We start from the raw sequence: 25,288 nt of genomic DNA on the forward strand, positions 1-25,288 counted from the left end.
GGGTAAGCCTGGGCTATGTGAGACCCTGCCTAAGAAAACAAAGGTTAAGAGGAAGGAAGGAAGGGAAGAGGAAGAGGAATGTGAGTCTTAGAACCAAGGTTTAGGGGAAATCATTCCAAAGAGATGAAGAGTTGTCTGTTGAAATAAGAAGTAAGCTGATACTACAGGCTTCTTTCTAGAGGCACCTTGGGGACAAACAGAGAAGCTATTTAAAGGACAATACCAACCTCCGGAAGGCTTGAGATGATCCTAGGGGCTTACCGTAGGGTTTGTCTTGGTGAAGTGTCGAAGGCTTAAGACTGCTTGGAGTTCCTTCAAGAGGCGGTGAGAGGAAAGAAGCCAGAGGGAAATAGAAGCATTTGGTTTGTAGTTTTTCTCACAAGAGCTGAAGAATGGCGCGTCACCTGCAACAAGGATGTGTCAGGAGAAGCTCCACTCCCCCCATGTACTGGAGAGACAGAGACAGCGGAATGAGTGGGATGTGGTCCCTGAAGGGATTCGAGTGGGAGCCCAAGGGGAGCCGCACAGAAACAATGGCCCCAAGCCTTCCATTCTGCATCCTGCTCCGTCTGTAAATGCCTGTAACGCTGAATTACATCTTAAGAAATTAATACAGTCAGGAAAAAGACATGATGTGCCAGGGTCCTATGGCTGTCACACATAGGTGGGTGGGATAAACAACAAAATTCTATTAAATTGCGGAAACTAAGAAAAATCAGATTTCTGTCTTTCTTGAAGCCTGGACTATTCCCAGACTCATGGGTAAAAACTACACAGATGTCGATCATAATACCTCAGAGCTCACCCTACTGTCTCATTTTACTCGATTATCCCTGTAAAGATCCTGTCTTGTATTGAAAAAAAAAAACCAAAAAAACAAAAAAAACAAGATTTCTTCCTGAGGTCCAGGAGGTTAGAAACTCATTGCGTCTGTTTTGGAGAACACAATTCTCCAAAATATAATATAATTGGCTATAAAAAATGTTAGAGACACATGTAAGAAGAGTAGGTACCTCCAAGATTTTTTTTAAGCTAGCAATCCTTACTTTTTATTTTTTAATGATTCTAGTTGGAAAAACTCAATGCTCATTGGAACAGCTCCCGAGTCACTCATTATAGGAGAAGGCAGGGCAAGACTTCCGAGAGTTTGAAAAGAAATGAGTCAGGAATTATCTGGATGGTGGTCCAGACAGAGGCCATGAGTGTGAGGCAAAGCCACAAAAAGTCAAGGTAAGGGTACAAGATCATCTTCCGACCTGGATCTTGACATTGTAGCTACAATGGAGATTCCTCACATCTTCCTGCTGATTCATGGCCAACGGTAATGGCATCCCCTGATTCATATGAAGGGTAAGGCTCAGTCAGAGTCAGGACAGACCCAACAAGTTCTCAGCACAAGTCACTCTTCTATCTGCAAACCATCTGGTGAAGCAAACGCATCCTCAGAGTCAACCCACAGATCCACAAAGACCAAATTGAAAATGCATGAGAAGCAAAAGTCCCAGGCTTCAGTCTTCAGTTGGGCAGGTAATTTGCCAGATTTACATGGAAATTAGGGCCAAAATGGGGGAACTGTGTGCAATCTGATTCAACAGACTCCTAGAAGATTATCTAACTGAAAGCAACAGGCCCCTGGATCAGCCACCACCACCCTGAAAGGAAACTGACCCAATTTAATTTGCAGACCCAAGGACTATAAAGTGGGCAATTAGAGATCACTACGTTTCAGTCTTCATAAATTCAAGTTAGCACATTGCTAGTTTATTGAGGACATTAATTCATTGCTCTGCCAACAATCCTGGCTCCCACACAATGCCTGGCAATGTTGCAAGTTTCTACACAAACTCGCACAGGCAGCTATAATTCCTTCATGATTCTGGAAGGGTCCTTTGTCAACAGATTACCAGTGTGTCTTGGTTGGTTAACGGTGCACTGTAGACTGCACTGGCCCTTGTTGTCTTAATTACAAATTACTTTGGTTTTGGTATATCATTATTAATTTGGTTTGTTGTCATTTGATAACTGCCGTGGAAATGGTATTCATTCACACCAACAATATTGTTGGCCTGTAATTATCCAATAACAAGACATTAAGCAGTATACATCCTGTAGTTTTAAAATATATTATACAAACCATTAGTTCCAAAACAGATTTCACACACACACACACACACACACACACACACACACACACACACACACACGATATCTATGTCATATATAGCATATATAGTCTCCCAAATTTTCTTGTCCAATGTTTTATAGGTAATAAGTATTTGTATTTGTATTTTATATGATTTCCTACATATCATGAAATTAGTGGTGTAATACAATTATATTTTTATAAATGTGGAATACTGTTTTATGATATGAACTATATATACATATATATGACTCTGATCTTTTCTTATGAGGAAACATCACAGGCTTCTATAGGCCAAGAACTTTAGTTTATTAATTTGGCTTTATTACTTTCTCCTCCAGACCATGAGAAGCTTTGTCAAACTTTTAGAAGATTGTCTCCTCTGGGGATCCCTACCTGGGATACCTAAAAGTTTGAAATTTTGCCCTCCTGTCTGATGCAAGAGTAACGATAGCCGTTGGGTCGGGATGAGTGGCACAAAGTGGTTAAAAGCAAGGGTCAGTCCCAATGATGCCGTGAAACCTCTTTAACCTCTCTGACTTTCAACTTCCTCCTCAATAAGTTAAGGAAGTAGATCTTCCTCCCCACGTTTTACCGACTTCAAATGGGAGAAACTGTAAGCAGCTCAGCTCAAGGTTCACGCATGGCACTTACTGTATAAATCCGTATTACTGCGGCTGGAGAGGTGACTCAGCAGTTCAGAGCCTATACCCTCTCTTCCATGGGACCCCAGTTTGGTCCCCAGAATTCAAAATCAGGCTGTTCACAATCACCCGTAACCCCAGCTCCAGGGGATCCAGCACCCTTTCTGCTCTCTACAAGTATTGAACTCACACGCAGAAACACACAGACACACACACACACACACACACACACACACACACACACTCCTGTAAAAAATAAAACTTCTTACTGATTTTCTATTCATTCGTCAGCAAGCTTGCGCTGGAATTCTAGCGCTATGGTAAACAACACAAAATCCAAGAGTATAAGACTGCAAATATTTATTTCCTGAGCTCACCACACAGCCTTTTTGGGTTCGTTGACGGATTGTTTTCCAGGTGATTTTGATGTCAGACTCAAACTAGAATGTTACTGGCTCTTGCCCCATAGAAGGAGGAGGCAGGGAAAGGATCAATAAATGGGGACAGTGGAAGATATCAGAGCCAGGGAGCAGATCCACATGGGGAACAAGCCCAAACTCAGCCTCAATCATTTCTCACTCCGAGAAACATGCTAGTCCATGCTGACCCCTCCCCAGAAGAGACAAATCTGCAGATTTTTATTTAAATACTAGCAACTGGGGGTTCCTCAAAATTGGCCTTGATGGGCACAGCAGTCTTCATGAAATGTCATGAGAAAAGTCCAAGAAATGCAGTTTACTTTAACCTAACCTTTAGGAATTCCAAGTAATGTTCTCTCTCTCTCTCTCTCTCTCTCTCTCTCTCTCTCTCTCTCTCTCTCTCTCTCTCTCTCTTTCTCCTTGTAAAGCAGTGTTCTCAGCCCTCCCAATGCTATGACCCTTTAATACAGTGCCTCATACTGTGACAACCCCCAACCATAAAACTGTTCCCGATGCTACGTCATAACTGTGATGTTGCCACTGTAATGAATCATGATGTAAATATCATGATATGCATGATAGCTAATATGTAACCCCGGCGAAGTGATCATTCCCCTCCCCCCACAAAGGGATTGCAACACACAGCTTGAAAAAGCACTCCTTAAAGCATAAAACTAAAGAGAGGCCCTCATGAATCACAATAAGCATTATGTCACGTGAAACACCTGGGCTCCTAATGTCATTTCTGACGCTTCCCAAAACCCAGCCAAACCCATGTCCACTCCAGGGCATGTAGACATTGCTACATTGCCAACTTCGAGTTTCCAATACAGGGTGAACTTCTAAACTTGAGCTTAACCTTTTTCTAAGCAAGAAGACCTATGCATGCATTGGTCGGATATGTTCCTTTCTTTTTCTCCTGGCTTCAAGACAGCCAATATGTTCGACATCTTCAGCGACTTCCAGGTTACCTTGTTTTGTGCCGTGATTGCCATGCAGGGTTCATGACAGGAACCAGGTCTCACTGGGTCATTGCAAGTTGAGCGATTTCTTCATCACTTCTTCTGCTCTACCTTTGTTCCTAACTCACTTGCAGTCAAGCTGGGATCGAGGTTTTTTTTTTCCTAAGACATACCTCTGGAGGCCATTCAGGTCATCTAAACGTTCACATCTAGTTTGGGAAATTCTCCCCTTTATCAATACTACAAAACCAATGCTCATCACTCATCTGAGGAAAGCCACAGACAACACCCAGCTTCTCTCTCCAAGTTCTGGGACAGTTGCAATAGCATGAGATTCACACTCTAGTCGAGGTGTATTCACTCATAAAAGTCTGCAGGCAAGGGAGACTGAACGGATCCAACAAAGACTGGGCTTTTCTGGTCGTATAGAAAGAAGGCAATAACTGTTAACTATCGTCATCATCCTGCAAATTTACCGCCATTCAAGTGCCATCTCCCCTGGGAAAGTTACTTCCTTGTGACTTACAGTCTCGCTTCATTGATTGATCTACAAAGACAAAATCAAATGCGTGAAGTAACCAGCGTGCCTCTAGCTTTTATTGGGGAGCCCTTTGCTTGCATTCTAACACTACCTCCCCCAATATCCAAATTCTACCTGTGTCGATGACTTTTTCTACTATTCGCTCCCAAACCCACAGTCTTGCTCCCCTTGAAACTCCAATGCAATTGCTCTTAATCCCTCCTGTGTGGCCTCCCCTTGTGATCCCCGAAGCCCCGGCTCATAGACGCTATGTGTTTGCTGAGTTGAATTAAATCGTCTGCATCTGGAACTCTCTTACCGAATCCTAATGTGGGACCTTTCTTCAATTTCTGTCTGCCAGGCTCACTGGAATACTATACAGCCGAGACAACTGGATATTCAGATCATTACCGTAATATCTCTGAGACAGAGAGGCTACACATCGCTCCTCGTTTGACCAAAGCTTCATGGAAGGTCCTTGCTTGCTCTGCAGATATCTGTCTACTCATCTCCTTCTAACTCTTTAGAGAACCAGCCCTTTGATATAAGCTGATGAATGGGGTGGGGGAGCGGGAGTCATCTTTACTCCTTGCTCCCAGGGAGGTGCCAATCTCGAAAGATGGTCTGTGTGGTCATCTTGTTCACTTGACTGGATCTAGAACCAACTGAAAGACAAGCCAATGGGCAGCACATGTGAAGCATCATCTTTATTGGGTTATAGGAAATGGGAAAACCTGCCCCAAATCCAAGTGGTCCCTTCTATCATCACCAGCAAAGGAGAGATCTGAAGAAAAGGCTTTGCCCACTCATCTCCCCACAAACCCCTTGAGGTTGAGTTCCTAGCCACCATTGCATTCCTTCCCTGGTATGAGAACCGGCTTCTCCCAGCTCCAGCATGGTCCGGAGACCACTGTCTCCCTCGAGATCCTCCAGGCTGTCAGCACCAGCTTTGTAGACTGAGTTACACCCAAGCGCTCAACCTTAGACTACCAAGATCCTCTGGTGCGTGCCAAGCTAATGAAGCTCCCTTGGATATACAGTCATTCTTCCTATTCTGCTCTTCTAGAGAGCCCTGATTGTCACAACCAGTGAGCCAGAAACCTGAATGAGCACACCTGTACCCATGCTACAAAGGGACAATATGGACAGGCTCATCTCAGGCCTAGCTTGTTCGTTATTCTGTCACATCTAATCTCTCCTCATGTCTTCCTACCCTTTCTATTCTTGAGTCAGTTTCCCTGGGTCAAATTCCCTTAAAGCCTAACCACAATGTCATCTTTTCATCAAACAGAGATGGATTCGAGACAGAAGAAGCCTGGACCGCAGTAGGCATGTGGGGCTATTTCTACACACATGTCTCTCTCCTACAAGCTCCTGAGAGCATGACTCTATAGGCTTTACCTTCATAATGCCAATGTCGCCCAACACAGAGTAGAACAGGAGTCCTCAAGTAACCATGCGTGACATGAGTTACTTGACACCCTGACAGAGTGTTCCAGACAAGCTGTGGTATCCTGGTGACACGCCTCGCCCATTGCACTCATGGGACAATCTGTTCTGTTCCTGCTCCCATTCGGGTATATATTATACACAAAAGGTAAAAATAAACACTTGAAACCTTTCTGTGCCAGCAACTTGGGACATCCTGCACCACGATCCCCATGGTAACCAAGGCGGTGCAGGAAGGACTCCGCCAAGATAGCATCTTAATCCTATGTTCTTTTGTATGGCTAATTCTATGGTGGTCACTCTAATAGATGTTCACCTGGACTGCAGGATGCCTAATGGACTCCTGCATTGAAATTTGCCATCCCTGTGTGCATTTACCATGAGTATAAAGTGCTGTTTACCAACCAGTCCTCGGAGGTTATTAAAGGGAGCCACGATTCGGGTCAACACTTAGAGCCAGTGGTAAACAAACCAGAATTTACAGTCCATCCTACTAGGTTCTACCTGCATTTGCGCCACTCTTCACACAGAACTTGCTACTTTGGCCAGGTACTTGGTTCTCTTCTTAGAGGCCAAGTGTTAACAATGTCACCAGCACTCGGTGAGGATGGCAGATGAGCACAACTTCTCTTAGTTTCTGGCTTCAAAGAGCTGTGGGGTTTTAATTACCCAGAGCTGGTAGAGATCAATTAGAAAAACAAGCAATATAATAGTTAATGAAATAAAATAAAAATAACCGAGAGTCCCTTTGCTGCCTGAGGTGTGTGGCTCAGAAAAGGCATTCTAGGACTTAGAACAGAAAAAAAGAACATCGGTCTCAGAGGTCCAGCCCTTCTGATGAGGGAAAATCGGACTCTTAAAGATGCAAATGAGCCAAGAGAGTATCTAAGAACTGACGTCTACTGCCACAAAGGATGGGCTTCAATCCCAGCTCCCTAGCCTAATGAGAGGTTCTGGAGACTGATGCTACTCCTCTGGGCTTTCAGACCCTCATGGAAAGAATAAGGCTATCACGTGATAACAGGCATGCCCAGTAGATGAGATGGTGCACATCACGTAACTTGCAGAGTTCTGACGTGGTTCTCAGGGCCACAGTACCAACTTTAATTATGACTGTCACCATCGTCGTCGTCAACAGCGCGGCCTGAAGTCACACAGCCTTTGAAGGGCTGGGCTATTGCTTGACTCAGTCCTCTCTTTAGCATTTGTGCATAGGAATTGATAGTTAATGAGTTTGGCCCCCGTATTCCAAAGGTCCAAATCGTTCCCCAGACCCAGTTTTATGGCAGCTCCGTGATCTAAGTGCTTGCTCTGTGACCCTTCCAAGGCTCAGCGTCATTGAGTCCTGGACATAGACGTCCCGTAACAGTGAATGTATCTCCGACCTACATGTGGAGCCACTCGAGGACCGTGGCTGATTTGCTGAGATGTTTTACTTCATTTTTTCTATTTTTCGGAGCTGGGGACCGAACCCAGGGCCTTGCGTTTGCTAGGCAAGCGCTCTACCACTGAGCTAAATCCCCAACCCGAGATGTTTTACTTCAAAGAGAACAACATATCTTAGCATCCCAAAGGCCTAGAGTCAGCAGGGTGCTTCGGGAAGCTTGATATAAAACAGTGGTTCTCAACCTCCCTAATGCTATGACCCTCTTTAATCCTCAGGTTGTGGCGATCCCCAACCATAAAATTATTCTCGTTGCTATTTCATAACTGTCATGTTGCTACTGGTCTAAAATCATCATGTAAATATCTAGTATTTCTGGTGGTCTTAGGTGACCTCTGCAAGAGGGTCATTCAACCTTACCAAAGGTACCGATGAGATTCACAGGTTGAGAACCAGTGATGGAAGAAGGACGTGGTTCCAGAGCATGGAGTGCACTCACAGCTTGTTACCGTTTGCTTCAAATCGGGCCCTACAGGACCAGGCAGGTGGCTCAGTGGGCAAAGCTTCAGCCATGCAGATCTGACAACCCGAGTTCAGATCCATAGCACAGACAATCTGCATGTGTCTGTAGTCTCAACAGTTTCAGCCTTCTTATGGGGAATGGACTGCAGAGAGTAGAAAATCCTGGGCACCTTGTCCAGTTGGCCTCACAAAGCAATGGTGAACAGGAGAGATCTCGTCTTCAATAAGATGAGACTTACTGGTACAAGGACTGACACTGAAGGTTATCCTTTGGCCTTCACATGTATACAATGGCATATGCTACACTTCCCCAGATCTACACATATACATACATAAATGCACACACACATGAAGGAGAGAGAGAGAGAGAGAGAGAGAGAGAGAGAGAGAGAGAGAGAGAGCGCACCAATGTTTAAAAACTTAAAACAGGGGCAGTGAGATAGTCCAATACATAAGGAAAGGTACTTGCTACTGAGCCTGATGAATTAAATTTGATTCTGAGATCCCACCTGATAAGAGAGAAATGACTCCCACAAATTGTCCTTGGGCTTCCACACACATGCCATGGCACAGACACACTCACACACAAATAAATAGATAATAAACAAACAAACAAACAAATAAATGTAATGAAAAAGCACATTACACATGCATCTAAAAATAAATAGTAAAAATATAAATTAATTAATTATCTGGCCCTCTGCCTTCATGGCACTTTCTATAATTAAAAAGTAGGTGGTCCTCAGTAGGTGCTACAGATTCAAACTTTAGGTGAGAAGCCAAAGAAAGATGAATGCATTTTTGCTGGGTGGCAGCCTCACATCCCTGACTGGGCTGGCAGGGATGAGCTTCATCTCTGGATGATACTAGTAGTACTTACTTTTCTTTTGTGGTGATAAAATATTTTGGCAAAAGAAGCAAGTTATCGAAGAGGGGTATTTTTTTTTCTTTTTGGTTAACAGTTTCAGAGAGCTATAATCCATCGTGGCAGGAAAGGTGTAACAATAAAAAGCAGAGGCCAGCCTAACAGTCAGGGGCAGAGAGATCACACGTCATCCACACACAGGAAGTAGAGGGAGAGAGAACAGGAAGGGAGGTGAGGCTATACACCCTCAAAGCCCACCCTCAGTAGTGTCCTCCCTCCAGCATAGCTCTGCCTTCTAAATGTTCCATAACGTCCCAAAACATTGCCACCTGCTGGGGATCAAGTGTGTAAGCACAGAGGCCTGTGGGGCCACTTGTCATTCAAGTCACGAGATTCATGGTATTGATCTACAACTACAATGATATTTCAATTGTAGTTCTGCTACTTACACACTTATGTCTGGCAGGACCAAAATATCAGGAGACCCTAATGTCACCGGCCCCACAAGAGGACTGCAAGGGTTGAATAAAATGCATGTGTAAAGCATTCAGTACCTGCCCAGGAAATGATACCTAGGTCATTCTGGCTAAGAGATTTATAATGATGGTGATGAAATTACTATAGATAGCATGGAATTTATTAATTTGTTGCATATTGTATAAAATGAAATGTGTGTTGTTATTATTTTCCAAAGCTGTGAAAGTCCTTAGGCATAGCATGCTGTCAGTCTCTCTCAACAACTGTCAGATAGCAATTTTAAACACTTAAAGTATAAAGTAGAGAGTAATTTTTAAAAAACTCAAATTATTTTCATGGTGTATTGTAGCATAAAGGGTTGGGACATATTCAAAAGCCTGGGAAGTCTTCAAGGGACAAAAAAACCCCATCATTTTGTATGCCAAGACCAGGTCTGGACATCTAGTTCAGGGTAGTGAAAGGATTTTGAGACCATAGTCAAGCATGACAGGAGAGAGCTCTGTGATCTATTAGTAATGTCTTCCACAGATATGGGACAGGTGTATTGTGACATGCTTACATGTCTGCTCTTTCTGAATTTTCCTTTCCTGAAGAAAACTCAGCTCTTCCCCCCACCCCTGATTCCAGTCATTATTTTATGTTTTATAACAACCTCAATCTGCAGAACCTTGCTACATTTGTACTCATAATAAACCTACCAAGAAACTACCCTAGAGAGGCAAACTCTTTAAGTTATAGACTGTTGCATTACGTACTAGTTGGAGCCGTACCAACTCTGTTTAATCTTTACAGTTTTTAGTAGTCAATCTTGCTGTTAATCTCTCTTGAAACAAACCAAGGAGAGAAAAAAATCCTGGTTATTTCTAATTTATTTACAAAATTCTAATGAATAGGAAGCATTCACTTCAGTCATATTTTATATACCCAGCCCTCAGCACTAGCCTTGGTATGTAATAGTTTCTCATAAGTATTTGGAATGATTGAGTGAATGAATATTTTATTCCATACCATATCCTCATTAGGCTATAAGCTTCTGAAAGACAGATATGATATATTATTAATCATTTGTGTGGTCATTGACTTTTCTCCTTGTGGCAAAATATCTGACAAGAAGCAATGTAAGCAAGGGAGGGTTTGTTTGGGCTTGCAGTTTGAGGGAACACAGTCCGTCATGGAGGGTAATTCATGGCAGCATCAGCATAAGCCAGCAGTCAAAATTACATGGTACCCAGCTTGGTTTTCTCTCCTATTTATTCAAGCTGGGACTCCAGTCCATGGGATGATGCCACCTACATTCAGGGTGAATCTTCCCTTCTCAGTTCAACTTCTTTGGAAACAACCTCACAGATATAACCAGAGGTGTGCCTTCTAGGTGATTTGAATACCAATCAAGTTGTCAGCGAAAACTTAGCATTATGACTAGCTTAATGACTAACACACAAATAGCTCCATAAATATGCATCAAATGAATGAACTGTGTCTTAGTTAGAGTTTTACTGCTGTGAACAGATACCATAACCAACACAAGTCTTATGAGGGCAACATTTAATTGGGGCTGGCTTACAGGTTCAGAGGTTCCATCCACTATCATCAAGGCCAGAGTATGGCAGCACCCAGGCAGGCATGGTGCAGGAGGAGCTGAGAGTTCTACATCTTGTTCCAAAAGCAAATAGGAGAAGACTGGCTCCTACATGGGTAGGAGGAGGGTCTCATTGCCCACTCCCACAGAGATGCACTTCCTCCAACAAGGCCACACCTACTCTAACAAGGCCACACCCACTCCAACAAGGCCGTATTTCCAAATAGTGCCACTACCTGGGTCAACTATATTTAAACCACCACAAAGTGCTAATGCCACTGCCATCAACCTTCAGAGCCCCCAAATTTCTTCTGCTACCTGCTAAGACTTCCTTTTGGATCAATAGATCTCATCTACATGCATCAGAAATGGAGGACTTTGCATTGCATTGGCACATTCTCACCTCCGTGGTCCTCCTGTCTCTCTTGAACATTCTTTTGCATTGAAGGAATTACCATCACCAGTCAATGCCTTTATTGATCAACTGTGAGTATTCATCCGATACGTGATGTTTCTGTTATGTGATGGATAAATTTAATTTAAGATGAAAGGATTACCTCACTCTCTCATTCGCCCTTTTTCTGTAGTTTCCAAGGCAATCTCTGAGTGTGCAGAAACACAGTTTGCCCTCTATGTAGACTGATTCTGGTGCTTTAGAATACGGTGCATACCTTTCCACTTCCTCCAGCCTCCGGGCTCAATTCTCTGTTCCTTCAGTGTTACTCTGTTTCACTCAGTTTATATTTATTTTATCTGATTTTATTGCATTCGTAGCTATAAGCCACTTTGAATCTACACAGAATAATAGTGGTTTATATAACTCAGTGGTTGTATATGAAAATAAAGTGATACACTTCGTACAGATATAAAACCGAGCTTACATGTCGCTGCTTCCCCCAGACATTTGAAGGCTCCCTTGAAAAACAAAATTGACTTGAGGCACTGTACCAAGGGGGTGAGTGGAAGGAACAGAAGGAGGACAGTGGATTTATACAGGGTTATGTTTGAAGCAACATTCTACACTAACCAGCTGAATGCTTTCTGGATCCTACAAGAAGTCACCTGGGAACTTACAGGCAGAGGTGATACTGGTCCTTAGCTCTCCAGGCTCCAAGCCTTATCCTTGCTCCCTGTCCCCAGTGGGTTGTATATTTCCAGTGTAAAGCATAATGTATGAACTGCCCATTTGGGCATCTCTGACTGACTTGCCATCATGGAGTGACTAGGCCCCACTCAGAGTTGCCCATGAAGTCTCTGCTTCCAATCATCATCATCTTCAGCCTCTTTTGTTCCTGGGTCTAACAGACCTTGTCACCACCATCTTGGTTGCCTAGAAAACTTCCTAATTTAATCCCAATCATTCAAATGTAACCTTTTTAAACCCTCGTCTCTTTCCATGGAGTAGTCAAAGCAACTTCACAGAGAGGACAATTAACCAAGTGATTAATGGGACTGCAAAGGGTTACGCCACCTACAAGCAGACAAAGGCGGGAGCAAGGGATGCCTATGCATTAAATGTGGCTCTGAGCATCCTAGAAGCCCTAGCAAGAAGGGAAACTATTGGTTCTGCTGGTCTCTCTGCTAAAAAGCAGACATATTTCCTGTGAGTTTTCCTGTCAGCTTCCAAGATAAGCTTTTCACAAGGAATAATATATGAGACTTTAATATGTAATAATTTCAGTAACAACCATCAATAAATCAGGAATTAAGAGCTACACTTTTTTTCAGCTCTAGAAAAGAGATCATATTAGCAAACTTTCTACTAGAAGGAGCTGGGAGACTCATGAAACTTACAAATCCATGAAGGCCCTCTCCCAGCTCCATAACCAAGAAACAGTGGCTGGAGACTCTTCAATAGAGCTGCCTAACAATTGTTCAAGAGACTCTGATCCTGCATCTTCTACAAGTCACCACTCATGCTGGAGTGGGCTTTCTGGTCATGCAGCTTGCCCACATTATCCACTTCTCTGGATAATGCCTAGGAACTCACTGGTTCACCAAGTTGGACTTGGATAGATCTGTTTCTCTGGTCTGCAGTTGCCTTTCCTATGTGAGATGAAAAGAAACACACTCCCCCAGTAGAAGTAAGAAAACAGCAGGGCACTTGGAATCAGAGGCAGGGAGAAGACCACATGGTCATCAATGCTAAGACCCACCGTGCTGTCCAGCTGTAAGCCAACAGAGGCCAGAAAATCCCCCAGAATTTTTTCACCCTGTCTTCAAAAGCATCAACTTGTCTAACCCTTTGCAACCTCCCACTAGGATGTTTCTCTTATGACCTTGATGCCACAGCCCTAGAAAATCTAACACAGTCTCTCCTACATGCTCAAGGCTGATTTTCTAGGAGTGAATGCTCCCTGAAGGCCAGACAGAAGTGTCCACACAAAGGGGGAAAGGAATGAATCCAGCACCCAACAGGGATCCCAGAGAATAGGCTTGGTCCTCCCTTCCAAAAGGAGGCCAAGCCCCATTCTTCACACGTTTTAAGGAATCCTGGACCTCAGCACACTCTTACAAAGACAGAGGAGAACAGGATGATGGAAGCAGAGAGAAAGATGTGTTTCTGGGACTGCTTCAAGGAGATGTGTGTGAATGTCTGTCTTCTCCTCCCTTTCCTGTCCAACAGAAGACTTTTTCTAGTCAGGGTTATTATGGTTGTGATGAAACACCATGACCAAAAGCAACATTTAGGAAGAACAGGTTTATTTGGTCACACTTCCACATTGTAGTCCATTGCTGAAGGAAGCCAGGACAGGAACTCAAACAGGACAGGAACCTGGAGGCAGGAACTGATGCAGAGGCCATGGAGGAGAGCTGCTCACTGGATTGCTCCTTGTGGCTTGCTCAGTCTGCTTTCTTATATAACACAGGATCACTGGCTGAGGGATGGCACAACCCACCATGGGCTTGGCCCTCCCCCATCAATCACAGCTTAAGAAACTGCCCAACAGCAAGATCTCATGGAGGCACTTCCTTAAATGAGGTTCACTCCTTTCAGATGACTCTGGTTTGTGTCAAGTTGATGCAAAACCAGCCAGGACAAGAGTGTAGCCACAGCTTTTTGTAAAGCACAAGTTGAGAGCCAAGGAAATCCCCTTCAGGACATTACAACCACACCCTCTTCTGCTTCTGTCCTGGAGATCTCACTGTCCATCTCTGTCCACAATACTTGAACTGCGACTGCCAGGAGCGGCTGCCAGGACCTGAATGCTGCCCAGGAATGTCAAGAAGCTGCACTGAGAACTATCCAGTCATTAAGGACTCTGCTCTCAGGAAATGTGACCCAGGGGATGTGGAAGAGGCTGAGGTGGATTCCATTCCAGTTTGCTCTGACACGCAAGATCCATATGACTCTGGCCCGTCATCAGGGAGAAAATAAAAACCCCATTAAGTCATTGAACTCTGAGCCAGTACTTCTGCTAACAGGCCCCTTGCTGTGTGTGTGAGCTCACTGCCCTCTTTCCCACAGACACTTGGCCAGTCTGATTGGCTCTGGCAACTTCTTATCTTGGGTCAACAATTATGACTTTATTTACAAGGAAGAAAGATATAAAAGAGGAAAGGAAGGAAGGAAAGAAGGAAGGAAGAAAGGAGAGAGGGAGGGAGAAAAAGAGGGAGGGAGGAAGGGAAGTCTACCCAAGTAGAAAAAAACACCAGCATGCTTCCTGGGTGTTTGGCCCTGTGGCCACACACATGTTGATATCACATTCAGCTCTTGCTATCTTAAAATTAAGAACCAGCAATCAAGGGCTTCGCATGTTGATTTAGGATATGCTGGCTTCTCTGCAGCCTCCTCTAGGGGAAACCACCAGACTTGTTAGTTTTCCTGTTACTGTGACAAAGTTCCTGATGACGTAAAGTTACGTAAGGAAGGGCTCATCTTGCTCATATTTTGAGGACACGGTTCACCAGGGTGGGGTAGGCAAATCGGCAGGAGCATCCAGTGGATGGTCACATTGCAACCGCAGTCTGGAAGCAGAGAAATAGATACTGGTGCTCAGCTCCATTCGACTTCCATTCCAGCCCTGGACACACAGGATGATGCTGCCCACACCTAGGGTGGGTTTTCCTGATTCCATTATCTCCATCCAAAGTCCTTCAAAAAGACTCCCAAAAGTCTGCTTTTACTGTGATTCTAGATCCTGTCATGTTGACAAATTGTTAACCATCACTGTGTGTGTGTGTATGTGTGTGTTTGCGTGTGTGTTTGTGTGTGTATGTGTGTGTTTGTGTATGTGTGTGTTTGTGTGTGTATGTGTATGTGTTTGTGTTTGTGTGTTTATGCATATGAATGTTTTATCTGCCTGTATGTAACCATACCATGTCCATGCAGTACCCACAGAAACCAGAAGGGACATTGATCTCCCTGAAACTGGAGTTAGAGGTGGTTATGAATCCCCAGGTGAGCATTGGGATTTGAACCTGGGTCTTTTGCCAGAGTAGCAAATGTTCTTACCCACTGAGAGATCTCAAGAATGTCACTTTAAGCATGATGACCTCCAAAATTTCTTTATCTGTGCAGGTCCATCTCCTTATCCACAAAACCTGCAGAATGACGTGACCTAACGGGGAAAGTTGCTTTTGTGACTCAACAAGATGAATATACATTCAACATTTATTACTAAGAATAAGGAACTAACAGTAAACCAGTATGAACCTTTCTCCCCGGTCCTTAGAGGTGGGGCTAAAGCCCTTATCTCTTGGAGATGTGATAGCCTCTGGGAACCTGATGGAAACAGAGCTGTGCTCCATAATGAGACCAGGATGGTCCTGAAGTTGTGTCCTTTCTCTAGCAGTGGCCTCTGAGCTCTGGCTTGTTTGGTCCCTTTCACCTTCCAAGTCTTCCCCTAAGCCCAACCCCCAGGAAAAAAGGACAATTCTAGGTGCCCATGACTCACAGAGTTTTTCTCTTATGTTCATCAAAATACTCAGTCACATCCAGAATAATTTCTAGATTAATTATGTAAACAAGGAAGGGCTTGCAAACCAACACACGCTGGCTAGCTTTATGTCAGCTTGGCACAAACTAAAGTCGGAAGAGAAAGAAGGAACCTCAATTGAGAAAATGTCTTTGGAAGATCAGGCTGCCGGCAAGCCCATAAGGCCTAAAAAAAAAAAAAAAAAACAATTAGTGATGGGTGTGGGAGGGCCTAGCCCATTGTGTCATTGTGGGTGGGGCCACCTCTGAGCTAGTGGTCTTGGGTTCTAGAAGAAACCAGTCTGAGCGAGCCAGTGAGTAGCACCTGTCCATGGCCTCTGCGTCAGCTCCTGCCTCTGGATCCCTGCCTTGTTTGAGTTCCTGTCCTGACTTCCTTCCATGTCCTGACTTCCTTCCATGATGTGGACGGTAAACCAAAGAAACCTTTTTCTCCCAAGTTGCTCTGGTCACGATGCTCCATCAAACCAATGGTAACGCTGACTAAGACACAATAGGTCAAGAAATACCTGTAATTATTATTTTGTAATAATCCATCGTGTAATGACGACATCCTTTGTGAAATAGCTGGAAGGGATTTTATTTGTTTGTTTTTCATGATTCTTTGGTCAAGTACATCTGAGAAAAGACGATATAAAGTGACACAAGATGGTCACGGATGAGTTCCCCATTTAGGGATTTTTTTTTTTTTTAAACACAGTCATTCTGGAGGGTAGTGAAAGGCAATAATGTTTCAATTGTTTATTTACTTCACTGAGTGGAGGTGGAGCGCTATAGCCTTCCCTTGAGGTCAGAAGATAAATCTCTGTAGTGCATTCTCTACAACCTTCTTGTAGCATGCAAAGCTGCAGTTCTCGTCTTCAGGCCTTCCCCAAAGCTCCTCTACTCTGGGTGTAGCCTGTCCCCCTAAAAATGATCTTAAAAAATACTTATTGCCATCTTTGGAATGCCATGTTTTGGGATCCACTGGCAACTGCTGTCACCCAACATCAAATGGAGGTGGCATAGTTCAACGTAAGCTCTTGACGTACACAAAGGAACAGGCTGGCGCCGTTCCTTTCCGTTTACCTGTCACAGAGTAGAGAGGGGATGAGTAATAATGGGAGAAATATATGTGTGCGTTCATGGAGCTTACAACCGTGAACTGGGACATCAACCACCGGTAGAGAAAAAGCCAGCTCTTCGCTGAGGGATTCAAGGGAAGGAAAAGGTTCCCACAGAGTTGGCCTTCACCAACAAGAAAGGCTTTCCTTCTCTGGGTGGTGGCCTCTCGCCATCCAAGATGGCGACTCACAGTCAATGTGGAGGGCAGCCAGCCAGGCTCAGCGTTTGCTGAGGCTCCAGTCTTCATGGATTCCATATCAAACTGAGGTTCCTTCTCTGTGGACGCACAAGGTCTCACCAAAACAGCCAGAACAGGAAGGACTGTGTTCTTTGTCTCCAGCAAGCTAAGGATTCAGGCAAGGAACCCTACGGAAGGTAAGGCTTCATCAACCTTTCCCGGAGACATAACCTTCTTTCCCGGGACCTTTAGCTCAGCTAAGTGGAGACACCTGGTGTCTGGTGTTGCAACTTCAAGAAGATCAAAGAGTCTAGGCTGAAAATCAGGCCTCTCATAAAAACTGCTTCATCCCGGACAGGTTCCAAAGCAGCAATTTAAATAGCAGCCGGTTCTATTCCAAAGAGGCTCACTTCCCCTCAATAGCTTCGCCAACCAGAGACAAGGTTCTCTCCATAGCCCCGCCTTTTGAACCGAAAAGAATCTAGCATAGTCACAGGACAATCATAATTTGTTAGAAGCCAGGAAGACTAGGTCCCTCCCCCCCCTTTCTGGCCTCTTCATTTTGTGGGGTGTTAGTTCACAGGGGGCTGGATAATCTGTTTGGTATGATATCTGGTTGTTGATACTTCTAAGTAACCAGAGTAGCAAAATTGCTCCCCGCCCCCCAGAAAAAAATTTTTAAGCTTAAACAAGGCCAAAGGAATATTAAAGTTTCACTAGGGAAGAAATATGGCCGCTGCCAGGAACTGATTAGTCATAAAACCCAAGGCATTCCGGCGTCCATCATCGCCTGACTTTTAATGACTGAACTAAGAGAAGAGACATCAGTTTTCAAAATAAGGTTATAAAAACGCTATGCACAGATGAGGCCTCCAAATATTTTGATAGTACCCGAACAAAATTACTGTGTGTGTGCGCGTGTGTGTGTGTGTGTGTGTGTGTGTGTGTGTGTGTGTGTGTAGAAAAAAATATCATTGAGACAAATCACAAAACATATGTTGTTATGTTTTGCTCTAAAAACCATGAAGTTTACCCAGAACCCTATTATGGTAACTGCTTCATTTTTCATGCATTCCTAAATTACCATGTAATCTAAAACCTTGTTTTCAGATGCCCTATATTGGAAAGTCCCTTAAAACCGAGCAGGATGGTGGCAGGCTCGCATTCAGAAGGAAACTTGCCTCTGCTGCTGAAAATGAAAGCGGGATTTATCAGCCACACTCCTTTAAAACAACCACCACCTTAGCGACATGGGGGCCAGCCGCATCCAGGAAACGCCGCCCGAAACCAGCAATTGTGCTTTAAGCTCTCTGCATTTTCAAACACATGGATAGTTGGTGTAAAAATATATTCTTTTCCTGCAGGGACGTGACTGTAATTAGTGTGTGCCAAAACTCTCTCTCTCTCTCTCTCTCTCTCTCTCTCTCTCTCTCTCTCTCTCTCTCTCTCTCCCTCTCCCTGAGATTTCATTGTCTTATCTCCTTACAGCATCTTAATGCGATTTTATTTTACTTTGTCAAAGTCCTATTAGCATAAATGTGTTCTCCATAGCAAACAGTGTTCTTTTTTATGCAAAACAGGATTCAGCTGACTCGAATAAAGCAGCTTGCAGTCTATTAGACTACAACGGTAATGTGCTTATTTTGTTTGTCAAATCAAGACCGCGTCAGAAGGCTCTAGACAAAGATTTGTCTTGCTTTCCAGAATAATTGCCAGGGTGGGGCTACATTATGATCTGTAAATGAATAGTATCGCTTAGAACAAACACTTCATATATCTTTTATCTTCCCCTGCACACAGTTCTGAGTTTTTCTTTGAAATCCTTGCTCTACTTTTCCACATAAGTCATCAGAATGTTTCCAAAGAATTTTAACTGCCAGATTAATTATATCTTACAAACAAAGATAGATTACTTACATTCTTTTTTCAGAATCCCTGCCAGTATGGCGCAACTGGCAACAAATTAATCTCGTTTGCAACCCTACAAAATGTTTTGCTAGGAAAAGGCCTGGAAGGTAAATGGATCCTTTTTAAAAAAAAAAAAAATCAGGTTGCTCATTCTGAAAGGCTAATCCGTAAGCAAAGAACAGAGGATTAAATGAATCTAACTACTCCCCAAACTTGTTCTTTCTTTTTGTTTTTTTTTTTCTCCTTGTTTTTTTTTTTCTCCCTTCGTCTTAACAACTAGGTTATAGCCCTCTGTTAATGGATTCAGTTAATTAAGTATTACTGTGACCTAGTGGCAATTTCTGAAATCCAGAGAATTTTTCCCTCTTTAAGGTCTGCCTCCCCCACAGGGCCGGGTGTAATCTGTTTGCAGAGTCTGTGGATGTCAGCCTTGCTTCCCTTACAAGCTTCGAGAATGTTTTAATAAATTTATCAACCGAAAAATATTACAAACATTTCATTTCCTTTGACTCAGGCAACACAGACACACAGACACACAGACACACACACACACACACACACACACACACACACACACACACACACACACACACCACTGCCTTCGTTGCAAATTCTTGCCAGTATGAATCACCCTAAGTAATATTTGCTTTAACTTTAGTGTGGTTCAACAAACAACTTTTATATGGCTGGACTTCAAAGAGAGGAGAAATGAAGGTTGGAAATAAGATAGGCGTAATCTATTATTAGGCATGAAACACTAAACCACTTTTAGCTATAACTCTAAAAACCTGCATGATCTAGGTTTTTTTAACGTAATGCATATTTATCGTGCCTCCGCTCACACAAGCGTTTATCTCCCCGTGTTTGCGAGAGAAATACTTTCCACTGTAGCGTGGGCCACTACTTGGCTTAATTTTTTCTAATATTTAATTTAGAAGGGGGGGGAAATGGTAATATTATAACAGGATTCTCATGTGTCCCGGCCAAAAATACTTAGTGTTCCTCTTTGAGTAAAATTAATCTGTTACCAGTTCCCTGACCTGCAAGTCAGGTTTCAGTAAAATAGGCATTGAGGGAGGAGGGGAGAGGGAGGGGTAAGCTAGGCTGGGCAGAGAGATAAGATCTCTTTCTTTGATTAAGGGGGGGTGGTGGCTGGGGTGGGGGGGAGCTAAAAAGAATGCCTCAACCCAGCCGTGCCTTCCAAAGGCAGAAAATAAGCTGAGAGTGTATCTCAGAGTGGTAATGGTTGAAGACATTTATTAGCTCCGTCCATAACAACAGTCGCTGCAGGGACAGTAATTGTTAAAATCTGTTCTGCAATTATTTCTTTAATGGCGGGGGTGTGGGGGCGGGGCAGGGGTGGGGGTTCCAGCTCCTCACTTCTCTCCTTCACCCTCCACAAACATTGGCACTGAAAGAAAAAAAAAAAATCTAATGTTATGAAATAAGTCAGATGTCAGGAGAGAGAGCTTGTAGCTCAAGAGAACACGAGACAGCACGGGGAAATGTATGCATGCACAGAAACAAAAACACCATCGGTAACATTTTGTTCTTGATTAAATTTGCGCTCCCTAATACAGTAGATTAAAAATAAGTCCAACTGTTAAACACATTAGTGTTCAGCTATGGTTCTGGTGCCAGAAAAACAGATACTACTCCAGACCCGGCCTCTCTCTGCTAGACTTTAGGAGCCAGGGGAAATCTGACGCCCCTAGAAACCTGAGCCCCAAAGTCCATCTGGGACCCTGCAGTTTGGGGATTCCTTATTTTCGTCTGGTGATGAAATCTCAGAACCATCTTAATATTTTCTCACACTGGGTCAAAACCTCGGCATCTCTCAGCGAGGCTGTAAGAAAATACGGGCTAGGAAAATGGAGGATGAATTGCTAATGGCTGTAGTCAAGACACGCCGGAAGGAATATTAAATTCAGTTGTTCTTTTAAAAAGAATTGTAAGCCATGACCTCGCCCCAACTCCCGAAGAATTTTAAGAGACTGGAGACGGGGTCCCACAGTTCAGAGTGCATAGGTCTCCTGCAGCAGATCCAAATTTGGTTCTCAGCACCCATCAGAAGCCTCCCAACTGCCTGTAACTCCTTCTGAGGGTCCGATGTGCCCTCTTCTGGATGCACAGGTCTCTTCCCTAACACATGCACACAACTACACACACATACATACACATACATACACATACACACACATACATACACAGCATTAAAAACAAAATAAATCTCTTTCATATACAAAAATGACTATTTAATGGGAGCAGAATTTTTTGGAGTGTGTCCTCAGAATTTTGGAGTGTGTGACACTCTAGAGATCATGGCTGACTTGTCTAGCAGATGGTGTTCAGTGAAGTTGGAAAGAGCGTCTGGCCAAATTCATGCTGGGCAGGCCCGACATTGCTGGACATAGAATGTAAACATTGGCTTCCCCAGGTCTGCCCATTGCTGTGGAAGCACATGACCCTTTAAATAAATTCAAAAAGGAAAAACTGGCTTCCAGAGAGATAGCTCGGCAGTTAAGTTAAAAGGACTCAAGTTCATCTACATCGGTGTGTGACCAATCAGCTGTAACTCCAGCTCCAGGGAGACCTGCTACCTCTGGCCTCTGTGGGCACCTGACTTCTTTGTGTGTGTGTGTGTGTGTGTGTGTGTGTGTGTGTGTGTGTGTGTCCCCGTGCACTCACTTGCACGTGTATGTGAACACGCATGTGTGTGTGTGGGTACACACGCTCATGCACAGATAAACATTTAAAACTGTTGTATTTAAAAAAGAAAATTAAACTAGTAGACTGAAATCTAATACATTTTCCAGATAATTACGTTAATATTTTTTTTACCTAAATGGTGCTATTTTTCTCTGCATTTTCTTCCAGCATGTATCTTTTGTAGTAACACAAATTCCAGCTCTCATTCCTCACTCCCTCTTCCCACAGACCCCCCCTTTCCTCTGCCCCACCCCTAACATATTTTTCTGGTCTTTGGTCACTCTAGCTTAATAGGTTACCTGTTGCTGGCACTCCATTTCACCCAGATGTGGTATTTTCTGCTGTGACGTGCTCTCTGGAAGCAGAGGGGGATGGGGCTGTAACATCTGTAAATTTACGAAGTAATAATTTCCCAAAAGCAATGCAGATAGCTTCAGATATTGCCAGGAAGGGAAAAAAAAACAGTTAATTGAAACTATTTGGGGCATGCAGTATTGAACAATGAAACGGTTTCCGAGCAACACATATCTAAATGTGGCTTGCCAAAGACCTGCACACATTTAATTTGTTCTACAAATTTGGTTAACCCAATAAAGTGTAAACATCAAACACTGGCCATAGAGAGCATTAAACATTAACCAACGGAGACCTTAAAGACTTAGGCAGAACATGCAAAAATAAAGATGTGCTGGGTGGCTCTGGGAAATTAGGTTAAGAATCCAAAAGTGAATGTTTGTGGCTGGGTTTAAAAAAAAAAAAATACAGTAAAACTATTTTGAGATTGGTAATCATTTGTCTCCATGGACATGCTATTTTCCCCTTGGGATCATATTTTTAAAATCAGGCAAACATACCAAAGTCAATTTGATTTTCTGATTGTTCTCCGGGATGAAATGTATTACCACACAAATGAACCCTGTAAAAGGGTATTTCGATGGCTGTTCCCAGATCCATTAACCCTGGGATGGAACTGTGCCTTTTTATCCGTGTGTGTGTGTGTGTGTGTGTGTGTGTGTGTGTGTGTGTGTGTGTGTGTGTGTGTTTATGAATGTTTCACGGTGCTTAGCCTAAAGCTCAAAGCCTGGTAAAGTACAATAAACCTTTGTTGAACGACGGAATGAAAATGCCTTCCAAGGAGATAAAAATGGCTTTCAGACTCGCCCATCCACACGTGTTCTTCACCTGAGGAAAGCCAGTCTTCTCAGGGAGAGCAATAAATGCCTAAGCCTGAAAGAGAAAAGAATATAATATAATGTTCACGTCATCATGTCCCAAATGTTCACAGCCCGGTGAGCCTCACTATGTAAATCCCTGCAGAGTACAGCTTTTCCTCAGGAGAATCTTTGGTATGTATTCTCTTCCACATCTTGCTAAGGTCCTGGGACACAGTAGGAGATTAACTTTCAACAACCTCAGAGAACTCCTGATGACGCAGAAGTTAAAGCATCACTGAACCACGCTTTCACTCCTAAGACATTAAGTATAGCGACCCATTTTCTTAGGGTTCAGAATGGCTTATGATGACGTAAAATACAGAAGAACCCCTAAGGGTTCTGATGTACTTCGGGTCCTCCTAGAAGCAGACCCTGAAACCGCTTGAGAACAAGCGGTTAGTTTGAGAGGCACAGGAAATTCTAGGTGTGGGGTCAGAAAATGAGTTGAGACACAGAAAGCGCCCTCTACTGGATGCGTTGTCAAAGCGGCTGTCACCATGGGTACCTGGATATACTTACCAACGGAGAACTCTGGGAATCAGAACACGCGCCCCAGAATTACCCTACCCAAGAGTGGGTGCTGGGCATTGACACATCAACTGCCATCGGTCTTTGGGTACATTTATTCTATTTTAAAAGCGTTCATTTCCCTTCATTCAAGCTGGCCATGAGGATCGTCAAAGCTTTGATGGCAGCTTCTAAGGAAACAAAGGAGAGGGTGACAGTTGGGAAGCAGGCACCATAGTCTGCCATCAGAGTCCGGCTATGAGATGGGTTGTTCCCAAGAGACTCCTTTGGTGAAGCATCTTAATGTAGCCAGTAGCTGCCGAGAAGCTTGAACGCAATACTTTTGTTGTGTCCGGCATGATGGCTGCTAATTTATTAAAGGAACTTCATCAAAAGGACTCCGTTGGCCTGCTCTGCTCTGTTTAAGGTGCAAATCACTCAGATTTTTTTTTCTCAAGAAGCTACATGATGTAAGCTTGGACTTGGAACCAAACAGACCAAACTTTGAGTCCAAGACCTTGAAGGAGTTATATCATTTCTCTGAGTCAGTTCTTCTGTTTAGAACAGCAGTAACGAAATAACTAGGACCCCTAAAGGGATCGCAGAGACTTAAGCCACCAACCGAAGAGCATACATGGCTGGTTCATGGCCCCTGCTACGTATGTAGCAGAAGACTGCCTTATATGGCATCAGTGGGAGGGGAGGGACTTGGTCCTGTGGAGGCTTGATGCCCCAGCGAGTGGGGGGAGGGGAGATGCTAGCAGAGTGAGGTGGGAGTGGGTGGGTGGGTAGGGGGCACCCTCTCAGAAGCAAAGGGTGGTAAAGAAGTCATGGAGGGGGACCAGAAAGGAGGGCAACAGTTGGAATGTAAATTAATAAAATTTTTAAAAAGAGAAAAGGAAAGTGCTTATTTCACGGGATTAACAATATAAGGGTGGAAAAACAAACAACACTAGGTTTGCCAGTTACTGATCCCTGGGAAGCGATCAGTGCTGCTGGAGTAGATCCAGTCTGTCCCTGAAACCAATCCCACTTCGTTTTTCCCAGGACTTACAGATCTTTAAGTAAGGTATTTAGGCTATAACGCAGACTATACTGTTGACTGCTTTTTCTCTAGAATTTGGAGCGTAGGTGACTGGGGAAATGGCTCCCCAGGTCACTCAAGCATGAGGAGCTGAGTCGATTCCCTACCTACCCACATTTGGGGGGGGGGGGGAGGCTGTGTGCAGTAGCACGTGCTTGTAATCCCAGCACTGAGGAAGCTGAGACAGGTGGATCCCTGGGGTTTGCGGGCCAGTCAGTCTACCTGAATCAGTCTATCTGCATTCACTGAGAGCCCCTGCCTCAAAACATAAAGTGGAGATCAACAGAGGAAAATAGCTGAGCTTTACTGCTGGCATGCCTGCACAGACGTGTGCACACACACATATGTACATATATGTGCACACATACATACAGACGTACATACACATACAAATGCATAACACACATACATACACACATACACACACATATATACATGTACATACACATACATATACATATATACACACATACAAACATACACATATACACATACATACACATATATACAGATATATACACATACACACATATATACATATACACACATACACACATACACATACACATACACACATACATACACATATATACACATACACAAATATGTACACACATGTGCACGCATACATACACACATACATATACATATCCACATATACACACATACACAAATATGTACACA

The 25,288-nt window shown here is 43.6% G+C and overlaps 2 long non-coding RNA genes across 5 annotated transcripts; one reads left to right on the forward strand and one right to left on the reverse strand.

Moving 5' to 3' along the window:
- Positions 1-13,650: 13,650 nt before the first annotated feature.
- LOC102546554 (uncharacterized) lies at positions 13,651-23,497 on the reverse strand. Of its 4 annotated transcripts, none has more exons than XR_015645174.1 (4): positions 23,211-23,309; positions 22,900-23,026; positions 22,099-22,154; positions 13,651-16,069 (listed from the first exon to the last, which is right to left on the reverse strand). It is a non-coding gene; the product is annotated as an uncharacterized LOC102546554 (long non-coding RNA). The 4 variants fall into 4 exon arrangements; XR_015645172.1 differs by lacking the exon at positions 13,651-16,069 and adding an exon at positions 21,324-21,557 and having other exon boundaries at positions 23,211-23,497; XR_015645173.1 differs by lacking the exon at positions 13,651-16,069 and adding an exon at positions 21,324-21,539 and having other exon boundaries at positions 23,211-23,439.
- LOC102546480 (uncharacterized) lies at positions 16,172-18,815 on the forward strand. The gene is made up of 2 exons (XR_015645171.1): positions 16,172-17,379; positions 18,293-18,815. It is a non-coding gene; the product is annotated as an uncharacterized LOC102546480 (long non-coding RNA).
- Positions 23,498-25,288: the final 1,791 nt, after the last annotated feature.

The sequence above is a fragment of the Rattus norvegicus genome, chromosome 20 (genome assembly GCF_021556685.1).
Source record: "Rattus norvegicus strain SHRSP/BbbUtx chromosome 20, alternate assembly SHRSP_T2T, whole genome shotgun sequence".
NCBI classification, from domain to species: domain Eukaryota; kingdom Metazoa; phylum Chordata; class Mammalia; order Rodentia; family Muridae; genus Rattus; species Rattus norvegicus.